The following is an 11,869-nucleotide window of genomic DNA, read 5'->3' on the forward strand; positions in this document are numbered from 1 at the left end:
TAGGGCTTTAAAGGTGATGACCAACACTTTGTATTGCGCCCGGAAGCTAATCGGTAGCCAGTGTAAAGATTTTAGTATTGGTGTAATATGGTCCGATCTTGATGTTCCCGTGACCAAGCTGGCTGCAGCATTTTGGATTAACTGAAGCTTCCAAACTTGGTACAAAGGTATCTCCATGTAGAGTGCATTGCAGAAATCGAAACGAGAGGTTACCAGTGCATACACCACTGCTTCAAGGTCTCTCTGAGCCAGGTAGGGGCACAGCTGGTGTATCAACCGAAGTTGGTACCAAGCACTCCTGGTCACCACCTCCACATGTGATGTTAACTGTAGAGAGAGTCCAGGAGCACTCCCAAACTGTGGACTTCATCCTTTAGGGGAAGTGTGACCCTGTCCAGTACAGGTTGACAAATCTCCCCACCCGGCCCAGGGGTTCCTATCGTAAGTACCTCTGTTTTCTCTGGATTCAATTGGTGTCGCTCATATAAAATGGCAAAATCAAGGTATGTTCATTGGAATTTATATTTTTTTGGAATATTTTTAACCCACAGATGCTTGAAATTGTGGATAAAAAAAAATTATGGATATGGAGGGCTGACTGTACATGCAAAGTTCAAGAAACAAAAGGGATGGGTTCCTAAATTTTGTGAGAAAGCTGCCATCCCAGCTCCTGGCAAAATCTTTCTCCTTCTCCAGACTTCTCTCTCCAAGTAGTTTCTTTTCAGGTCATGATGGACCACAAGAGCAAAATAATAATAATAATAATAATAATAATAATAATAATAATATATCATATTCATTTGTATCCCACTTTCCTGCCTGCCAAAATTGGGACTCTAAGCAGCTTACAGTCTAAAAACACAGTACAATTAAAAACTTACAAAAGTGAAAATTAAAATGGGATTAAACGATTACAATTTTAAAACATATCATATTCAATTTAATGTTTCCTCTAGTGTTTCAGTCCCAGAGAAATCTCCTATAGAACACAGTTCCTGCACTCGGTATCAAATAAAACATCATATTTTTCATAAGTTGAATCAACACTTTGGAAACCTGCCAAAAGACAGGGAAATTTTCCCCTTGTGCTACCGTGGCAGCCTCTTCCAAGCCTACTGTTAAGCAGCGGGAGCACATACCCACTTCATCGCCTTTTCTATTACGAGGAGCTGACACATTAAGCTCTTTGGAATAGTATTCATATTTTATCATCTGTCCCAACACTGGCTCTTTATTTATAACTTGCTCTGACAGTCTCTCCCCCACCCTACCCCCGCTACTGGATTGCTGAATTTAGGAACGAGACAATGCAAAGCTCTTTGCAAAATAAAAGGCAGCCCATAAATTTCATTGTTCTTTTTAGACTCTTGAAGCACCTTTATAGATCTTGTCTCAGCATATATTATTCTTTATGTTGTCTTTCCCCCTCTGCAGTATGCAAGCCAGGAAACTGGTTGCCACCTGATTGCCATTTTATTAAGTTATTATTATTATTATTATTATTATTATTATTATTATTAAAATTAAAGCTTCTTTCTGTCTTGCTTCTTGACCAAAGAATCCCCAAAGCTGAAAAAAGCATCTTAATATAAAACAGGAATAAAAATAAAAACGAAGGATTATTGTAGTATTTACCAACCATTGAAAAGGAATAGAGGAAAGGTGCCAAAGATATTTGCAGAACCTGGCTGCGACTGTAGAAAAGGTCTTGTTTTTCATAGCCAGTTGATTGTTACCAGAAAGAGGAATTGCTTCAACAAAGGAAGAACAATAAACAATAAAAGAGGATTCAATTTGTATAAAATGTTGTGTACAGATGCAAATTTAGAAATGTAGTACTTCCACCCAAAATAGGGGACACTGTGACCAAGTAAAAAATGATCTGCACATCTCCCAGATGTTAAAACTGACTGTTGTTTTTGTGTGCCTTCAACTCATTTCTGACTTTTGGCAACCCTAACGCAACCCTATCATTGTGTTTTCTTGGCAAGATTTACTTAGAAAAGGTTTGCCATTGCCTTCCCCTGAGGCTAAGGGCATGCGACTGATAGTCAAAGTCAGCTTGAAAGTCCTACTTCTCCCTTCTATGAGTCTTTATCTTTAATGATGTGTCTACACTGGCACCTCATATTCTCAGCATATTTTTGTGGTCCACTGTGACCTCATTAACAGCACAGAGCAACCCACCCAAGGTAAACTCATGTTAGTGTAAAAGGGTGGACTGAGAAGATCACATGTCCTATACTTCACGGTATTCTTGGATACATGCTGGCCACACATATGATTCTTTGGATTTTCTAGGCAAATACAGGGTAAAAGGTAGTACTTTTTTAATTGGAGTTTTGGTGAAAACTCCCACATTGCCTATGAATAATTACAAATGTCTGGGTCACAGTGGCTATGAGGTGAGTATGGGGGTTTGGGGCAATGTAGACAGGCACTAAATCACACTTTGGCTGCATCTATACTGTAGAAATAATATAGTTTGATGCCACTTTAACTGCCATGGCTCAGTGTCAGTGAGTTTTGTAGTTTTGTGAGATAGTTAGCATCCTCTATCAGAGTTCTAGTGCCACAACAAACTATTGATACCAGGATTCCATATGATGGATCCATGATAATTAAAGTGGTATCAAACTGCATTAATTCTGCAGTGTGGCAGCAGCATCTGAAGGAACAGCTCTCAAAGAGGGCAACTCTAAAGCAGAGGACTATACTGCAACTAGAGTTCAAGATTAACCCATTACAGACATGCAAGCATGAAGTGTTGCTTTTAAAATCATGCTCATTATATTAACTAACTGCTTTAGAAGTTTGCACAACTCAGTGGCTCCCCACATGACCACCCAGACAACAGCAGATGGTGGATAGCCCACTCAACCCATGTCTATAGTTGCTCTGCTTGTGGGTATGTATGAAATACCATGTTTAGTGTTGCAAGCAAAATTGCTTCTATGCAAATTGGGTGAAAGGGAAAACAAATGTGAGAAAGACATATAGTGTTGGATATTCAAAATGGTCCAAATGACTTAGAAATTCTAGGTTCTTTTAGCCCTTTGGAGTTCAGTCATTTCACTTAATCGTGAAATTCATTAGAAAACAATTTCCAAATACATAAAATGGAATTTACCATCCACTCAGGTTGCATAGAATTGGATCAAAATGTAGGCACATATAACAGGGGAGAAACACATGCTATTGAAAAGCTTTCTGTGGAAGCTTTGGCTAGCCTGGAAGGGGACCTCAGTGGGGATACTATGTGCTGAAAAACATGACAGATGCTGAGCAGCAGTTGATCATTGATTATCACTTCCTGTTTGACAAGCCTATTTCTCCATTGCTCTTGGCCACTGGAAAGGAACGAGATTGGCCTGATAGCCAGAGTACTTGGCACAATGACAACAAGACCTTCCTTGTCTGGGTCTATGAGGAAGACCATCTTTCCATGCAGAAAGGTGGAAATATGACAGAAGTTTCCCCCGTTTCTGTACAGGACTAATGCAGATTGAAACACTCTTCAAATCCAAAACTATGAATCCATGTGTAACCCCCACCTTAGCTGTATCTTGACCTGTCCATCCAACCTTGGCACAGGACTCCGTGCAGGTGTCCATATTAAACTGCCCAACCTTGGCAAACATGAGAAATTTGGTGACGTCCTCAAGAATCTGAGGCTGCAGAAACATTTATAGGTGGTGTGGACATTGCTGCAGTGGGAGAAGTGTTTGATATCTCGAATGATGATCATCTTGGATTCTCCTAGGTAGAGCTGATACAGATGGTGGTTGACAGGGTGAATCATAGAATCAAAGAATCATAGAGTTGGAAGCGACCACAAGGGCCATCCAGTCCAACCCCCTGCTATGCAGGAAATCTCAATCAAAGCATCCCCAACAGATGGCCATCCAGCCTCTGCTTAAAGACCTCCAAAGAAGGAGACCTTTCAGCAGAGGCTGGATGGTCATCTGTCAGAGATACTTTGATTGAGATTTCCTGAAATTGCTGATCGAAATGGAGAAGGGGCAGTCCATTGATGACCTCATCCCTCAATATGCTGTGGCAGAGTACTCCTTTTCTTCCTCCCCACAATATCCCTCCAGCTCCCCTAAAAATACTGTACAGAGACCGTAGGAGGACTCAAGTGAATGAGGTGAGCTATAATATCAGGAAGAAGGGCTATGCCCCCAAATTAAGCAGCAACATCTTCTAGTCCTTCCATCTGTATGCAGCAAATCCCAGGTGCAACCCATAACTAGGGGTGGAAAATAACTTCATTGGAACTGACCTTCTTGATGAATGTGTCCATTTTGTATCTCCTGGGACTTGTGAGAAAAAAGTACACCTTGTCTTGTAACTTTACACATTTAAGAAAAAACCCCATATGCTTCAAAACATGCATTTTTTAAAAAAAAGTGAATAGCTAAAATATATACAGTTAAGATGTATTCACATAATGCTTCAGTCAGTGGAGAGAAATCATACCAAAAATGCATTCATTAGGAAAATACTTATGTAGGAGCTGTATATGAATTTTGACACAGAAAGAAAAAGAAAGAACTGGAAATCTGATGTGAACAAAAGAGGAGACAAGAAGGCAACTGGGATTTGGAGAAACATAGCAAAATTGAGACTGAGGGTTTTCACGTTCCTGCCCACAGTACAGATCAGACATCACAAAAGTTTGCCTACCCTGACAAAAGAGAAAGAAAAAGAAAGAAAGAAAGAAAGAAAGAAAGAAAGAAAGAAAGAAAGAGATTGAATATTACATTATCACTAATAATAATAATAAATAATAAAATTTTTATTTATACCCCGCCCTTCCGGGTGATCAGGGCGGCTAACAGAATGCACCGAAGCGCAAACAACATAGAAGATTAAAAACGTACATTAACAATAATAACAATCCTTAAAAACAATAAAAAAAACCCCTTAGCCCAACCTCACGGCCACGAGAGAGGAGGGAGGCCCGCAGGATGTTTAGTCGGGGAATGCCTGATTAAATAGGAAGGTTTTTAGACCCTTCCTAAATTGGGCCAGGGTGGTAGATGAGCGGAGCTCCGTGGGCAACGTATTCCAGAGGGCTGGGGCAGCTGTGGAAAAAGATCTTCTGGCAGTAGCAGCCAACCTAGCCCCAGGCACCTTCAGGATTTGCTGCCCAGATGTTCTGAGGGTGCGAGGCGGAATGTACGGGGAGAGGCGGTCCTTCAGGAATCCTGGGCCCAAGCCATTTAGGGCTTTATAGGTGATAACCAACGCCTTATATTGCGCTCGGAAGCGAATGGGCAGCCAATGGAGATCTTTAAGCACGGGAGTTATATGGCTGGTCCTGGGAGCACCAGTGACCAGCCGCGCTGCCATGTTCTGCACCAGTTGCAGCTTCCGAGTTTGGTATAAGGGTTGCCCCATGTAGAGTACATTACAGAAATCCAGTCTCGAAGTTACCAGAGCGTGTACAACAGTTTCAAGGTCCCTCTGAGCCAGGTATGGGCGCAGCTGGCGAATCAGCCGAAGCTGATAACAGGTACTCTTGACCGTCGCATTCACCTGAGCAGTCAGGTGAAGGGAAGAGTCAAGAAGCACCCCCAGACTGCGCACGGAGTCCTTCACGGGGAGCGTGACCCCATTCAGGACAGGTGGAACCACCCTCATTCCTGGTCCAGGGGAACCTATCACTAGTAGCTCCGTTTTTTCTGGATTAAGCTTGCTGTGCATTTCTCAAATTAATCCATTAATCTGATACTCCCCTCAATTTGACAGCCTTCCTGTATCAAGAGACTGGAGAGAGAGGAGGATGTTAGAGGGAGGAAAATAATTAAAAATCATAGGTGTACCTTAACTAATGTTAAATGTTGTGTATCTCCTCAAAGGTCAAGTTGAATTACACTACTTTTTTGCTGGTGCAACACAGACTAAACCCTGGCATTTCTCCCTGGAATATATGAAATGTCAAAGAACAGTATGAAAAATGATCAATGCTCTGGGAACCTAGTTTCTGTAGGGTACGCAACTTTACCTGGAGATTAAAAAAAATTAAAAGGGAAATTTATTTTAGACTGAGAAGTCTGAAGAAGAGTACTAAAAGAGTGAGGGGGATAGTCTTACAGAAAGTAGACATTATTTAAAAAGATCCCTATGGAGTACTTTTAGTTACGGATGTTTCAAAAGAACCTTCCTCATCCATAATTTCCCAACTTTTTGAAGTGTCAAATTGCTTGGACTGGTTTTTGAAGTGAAGTAGATGCAGTAGAATTTTTCAATTTTTATTATTGTTATTATTAAGAAAACAAAAAATAATGACCACAGATGATTTATGTAAGTTTAAAGTAGGCAATAAAGACATTGAACTAGTTCAAGATTTTCCATACCTTGGCTTAGAATGGAGATGGCAGTCAAGAAATCAGAAGAGGATTAGAACTTGGAAGGACAGCTGTGAAGGAACTACACAAGGTACCGAAGTGTAAAGATGTAAAATTGATTAGTAAAGTAGGATTGTCTTTGCCACTGTATTTCCAATTTCTATGTATTGTTGTGAAAGCTGGATAGTAAAGAAAACTGACAGGAAGAGAATCAATTTATTTGAGATGTGGGGCTGGAAATGGGTCCTGGAGCAAATCAAACCTGAACTCTCTTTACAAGCCAAGATTACTAAACTGAGGCTGTTGTACTTTGGCCATATCATAAGAAGACATGACTCCCTAGGGGGGAAAACACCCCATATATATATATATATATATATATATATATATATATATATTCATTTGACTATGGTGTTGGAGCTACTGTGAAAATAGGATACAGCTCCTTAGGTAGCTGTAAAATTTAAATTAAAACCCAGAGCAGAGTCATTACATCACTGACACCAGAGCCACCATCTGCCACTGCGTCTTTCTTCTCTTTCACTAACACATGGGTAGACATACATCACTGATGTGTTTTTGGACACATAAAAATAAAGACATGAGACTGGTAAATTGGAAAAATGAGGGCCAGACTTGGTTAGCTTACTAGAAGGAAATCTACAGATGAAACAGCTATGCAGGCTTTGTTATGTTAGTTAATATGGGAGAACCTGGCTATCACTTTACCTCATGATCCTATTTGAATTTCTCAACTCAGCAACCAAAGGGATTTTTTCACCTGCCCCTGGGTCCCACAATCCTGGTTGGCAAATCTTAGGACTCTCCTCTCATCTTGCTGGTGTTTGTAGTTTCTCATTGATTGTATCTATGGTCCCTACCTACGTGACACTGGCCCTACCTACATCAGATTACCACCTTGGATATCTTAAAGAAGGCTATTAAGATGGATCTCTTCTGGCAGGCCTTTCCAGACTAGAACACCTTGCTGACCTGCCTCCCCACCTTCCCCTTCCCCTTTCATCTTCCATCTCTTATCTTTATGTACCCTACCTGGACTCCACTTGAAATTTTTATCTCATTTTAGTGTATTGTATATTATGTTTTAACTCTTTTTACAGTTTAATCTCTTTTTAGGACTTGATTATGTTTTTATGTGAGGAGGGAAGGTGGGGGATTTTGGAATTTTTAATCTATCTCTTTTAATTGTACCGTATGTTACTGCTGTAATCAGCTTGGATTCCCTGAGATTAAGCGGAATATAAACAACAACAACAACAACAACAATAATAATAATTATTATTATTATTATTACATGATACTGCCCATATTTTAACAAACCAGGCCATTTTAGATTAGTGCATTCCAGCTCCACAACAGTAAAATAACCTTCCAGTACAGTGCAAATGAAACAAAATCATGTAGACTGGCCAATATTGATGTCTTTGCTGATAAAGCACTCTGAAAAGAAATTCTGGTGCAGTCTCACATGCAGTGGTAGAATCATAGAATCATAAAGGTGGAAGACACCACAGCAGGCCATCCAGCCCAACACTCTGCCATTCAGGAACTCCAAGTACCCCCATCCAGCCTCTGTTTAAAGACCTCAAAGGAAGGAGTCCACCACTTTCCAAGGGAATGTGTTCCACTGTCAAACAGCTCTCACTGTCAAGATGTTCCTCTTAATGTTCAGATGAAATATCTTTTCATGTAGCTTGCACCCATTGCTCTAAGTCTTATACTCTGGAGCAGCAGAAAACAAGCTTGCTCCATCCTCAATATGACATCCCTTCAAATATTTAAACAAGGCTATCATATCACCTCTTAACTGTCTCTTCTCCAGGCTAAACATGTCCAGCTCCCTAAGTCTCTTCTCATAGGGCATGCCTTCCAGACTCTTCACCAGTTGCCTTCCTCTGGACACGCTCCAGCTTTTCAACATCCTTTTTCAATAGTATCAGTGTACTTTTGATGCAGTTTTACTGCAGCAATATATAGGAAACACACACACACAGTAGTATTACTTGATTACTATCATCCCTACTTCAAATCTTTTCTTCTCCCGATTAAACATACCCAGTTATTTCAATCTTTGCTCATAGGACTTGCACTCCATATTGCTGAGTATGTTCATCACCCTCCGTTAAACCTTTTCCAACTTGTCTATATCTTTGTCTATATGCAAAATGACTTTGAAAATATCTCCAGATCTGGGTAAAAATTAACAAGGTCCAGAAAAGGAAATAGAAAAATAAAAAAGATGAAGATGGCAAAGATTTATACTAATGTAGAGCATAGATCAAATTTCAGTGTTGAGATTAATTTGTTTTTGTTTTGTTTTTTCTGTCTGGACAAAGTGTCATTGTCAATTATAATGGGGCACAGCAATTTAGTTCACTCTGTGGCACTGAGGTACCACATCAAAGTGGGCTGAGAAGGAGGAGATTTGGGAGGTCAGAGAATGGGAAAAGTTGCTAATGATGACACAAGCTGACCATCAATAAGCCAAGATTTGCCCGGTTGCTTTCTGAAAAATCTTGGAGATCTGAAAGCAGACAGAAGAAAATGCATGATTCATTAAAGCTTAGTGTATGGTCCACTGTTTGAAGATGTTGGGAAAACATCAGAAGAAGAGCATGAGGGCCAAGAAATTATTTTAAATGATACACTAACTACCAAAAAGGGTGGGGGGAAGGGGGGCAATCACAAAAGACAAACAGCACAGCTAAAATGAATACAGAAAACCAAAGCTGACACAAAATTACAAAGTTGTCAATTTAATTTTTTGCAGACCCAACGTTGTAGACATCTATGCTTTCTTTCAGGGTCTTCTCTCACTAGCAAATCAGTGCTTTACCTCTGCATTCAAGTTCAAAACACTTGTCTTGACAGAAAGTACTGTAAGTCGTCAGATGAAGAGTTATTAAGTACAGACTATGTGCCTTCCTGGGAGAGGTAGAAGAATCATCTAATGCAGCATTGTGTTTCTAACAGAACAGTACACAAATTGTTTCTCAGAATCCTTTCTTCTCTGACTGAGTAGAGAAATTAGGGTGAACTTTCCACAAGATTTTTTCCAGGGAGTAGAGCCTTTGTCATTCATTTTTGCACCAAAAGCAATGACACCATCTCCCTAGGATGGGAAGGAAAGGAACAGTGAGGTAACACACTTTGCTGGGATGGAAAATAGGAATATAAATCTTCAGTTATTTCATTCTCACATCCAAGGATGTATAATCACTGCAGTTTTCTTCCCACTACAGGACAAAATGAATATTTCCCTCAGTATTCTCCCTGCATTTGTTTCAACTGCTATCAAGCTCATTTCAACTCATGGTGACCTATGAGTGAGAGACCTCCAAATCATCTTGTTCAGCAGCAGCCCTGCTCAGTTCTTGAAAACTTGGGGCTTTGCATTCCTTGATTGAATCTCCCTGAATTGTTGTTGCTAATAATTATCAAGTCAACTTTGACTTATGGCAATCCTATGACCGAGAGATCTTCAAGCCACCTTGTCCTCCGCCACCATCGAAGTCATTTCTACATGCCTGTCAGAGTCTGCCATGATGATATTCTTCATCTGTATTATGACAGGAAACCCAAGGGGCACTTTGGCCTATACAAGACTATAAGCCTACTGACTCGAGAGTTTTGGTGTCTGCAAGTTCAAGCAGAGATGGATCAGTATGTACAGACCTGTCACACCAAGGACCAGCCAGGAAAGCCCACAGAACTGCTCCATCCTTTGTCTATGCCCTTGAGATACTGGATGGTGGTCTTGATGGACTTTGTCACAAATCTAACTCTGGCTGGGGGCCAGTAATACTTATGGTGGTAGATCTATTTACCAAAGTGGTCCACCCTCAAAAGGCTGAATCTGGGCTGCAGCATGTGGTTGCCATGATCCTGATCTGACGTGAAAAGGGACGACTGCAGGCCGCCCCTTAGGGGTGGTCTGTAGAGCCCCTGACTTGCCCAAGATCACCCAGTGGATATCCATGGTTGAGCAGGAATTCAAACTGTGGTCTTCAGATGTTTTTTTGTGGTTTTTCAGGCTATGTGGCCATGTTCTAGAAGAGTTTCTTCCATCATTTAAACAGCATACCTCCAAAGTGGCCTGAAGCAGGTTTATTTTGGCCTGTATGTATGGACCCAATGGTTGACAAATAGACACAAGTTCTTTATATTGTTTATGATTTTGTTGTGCAACACTTCTTTTTAATTCTTTTTAATAAATAAATAAAAAAATAACTTTGTGCATAAAACAAAGTTTGTATACACTGAACCAACAGAAAGCAAAGGTGTCACTATCTTAGCTACCCATGTGGACAATCTGTGGTAGTTTCAGATTTTGAATATTTGGGATTTCAGATTTCTAGATAAGGGATTCTCAATCCATACCAGTGTTAGGCAGAAAAATACCTGTGGATTTGTGGAGAGGGGCAGCTTGTTCCAAAAATATGTTTTCTGCACAGGTGGCTCCCTTCAGGGTCCAGCATGGCTGCAGCTGCAGCAAAACCTGAATGCTTTTTCTTAGGGTGGGGCAGCTGCCTCAGCCAGTGGTCTGGGCAAGCTAGTGGGTAGCGGGGATGGGCAAGCCACTTCTTCCCTCTGCGCTAGGTGATACCAGTCTCAGTAACACTATTGGTTAAGTATTTCAGATTTTATTTTGGAGTTTGGAACACATGTATTTGCATATACCTAAGGACACATAATGGGTCTGGAGAGACACTGAGGATCCATGAAATCATCAGAAACATGTTTTCCTGCCATTTCACAAATCCTTGTGCCTCTCTCCAGCTGCGTCCCTCTGCAGCAATGTCTCTTCCCAGCTTCACAAATACAGTACAGGTACATACTACACTACTTGTATTGTAGCTCAAAACGGTTTGGATTTGGGTGTACTTCGGTTTTCAGATTTCCAAATTAAGGGTACTCAACCTGTAATACAAAGGTTAAAAAAACCCCTAAACATCAGTTCCACTAAAAGCACATTGTTAAAAACAGCTTAAAATATATTTAAAACATAGTTAAACCCAGACAAAATAAAAACAGAGCACAGCACTTTGAAATACTAACACACAAACATTTATACAACATTTACACAAACTTTTCGTCTATTATCCCCTCTGTTGTAAGCCGCCCAGATTTCCAGTGATTGGGCAGCATATAAATAAATTCTATTATTATTATTATTATTATTATTATTATTATTATTTTCAAACCAACATGTTCACCCTGAGATTCTTTCCTACCTTGCCTTACGAATCGGAGTAGAAGGGCCAGTACTTGAGATCCAGGAATCCTAAGCGCCATAGGTGTTATACAAAACAAGGATGTTATGTATTCTTTCCCAGTAGTCTGGCCTTCTGGTTAAAAAAACCCAAAACACACACACACACCACAGTTTATTGCCTCCATTTTACTGTTGATTGGGAAGGTGAGTGAACTTCTCTACAATATGCCTGCAAAGAAGTATCAACTAGATAAAAATGTAGATGAGTGTCACAGCC

The 11,869-nt window shown here is 40.4% G+C and overlaps 1 pseudogene; it reads left to right on the forward strand.

The window, feature by feature from the left end:
* Positions 1–3,119: 3,119 nt before the first annotated feature.
* LOC149310443 (creatine kinase B-type pseudogene) lies at positions 3,120–10,179 on the forward strand (annotated as a pseudogene).
* The last annotated feature ends 1,690 nt before the right edge of the window (positions 10,180–11,869 follow it).

The sequence above is a fragment of the Sceloporus occidentalis genome, unplaced genomic scaffold (assembly GCF_023333645.1).
Source record: "Sceloporus occidentalis isolate IW3139 unplaced genomic scaffold, rSceOcc1.0.p SCAF_6, whole genome shotgun sequence".
In the NCBI taxonomy this organism is placed as follows: Eukaryota; Metazoa; Chordata; class Lepidosauria; order Squamata; family Phrynosomatidae; genus Sceloporus; species Sceloporus occidentalis.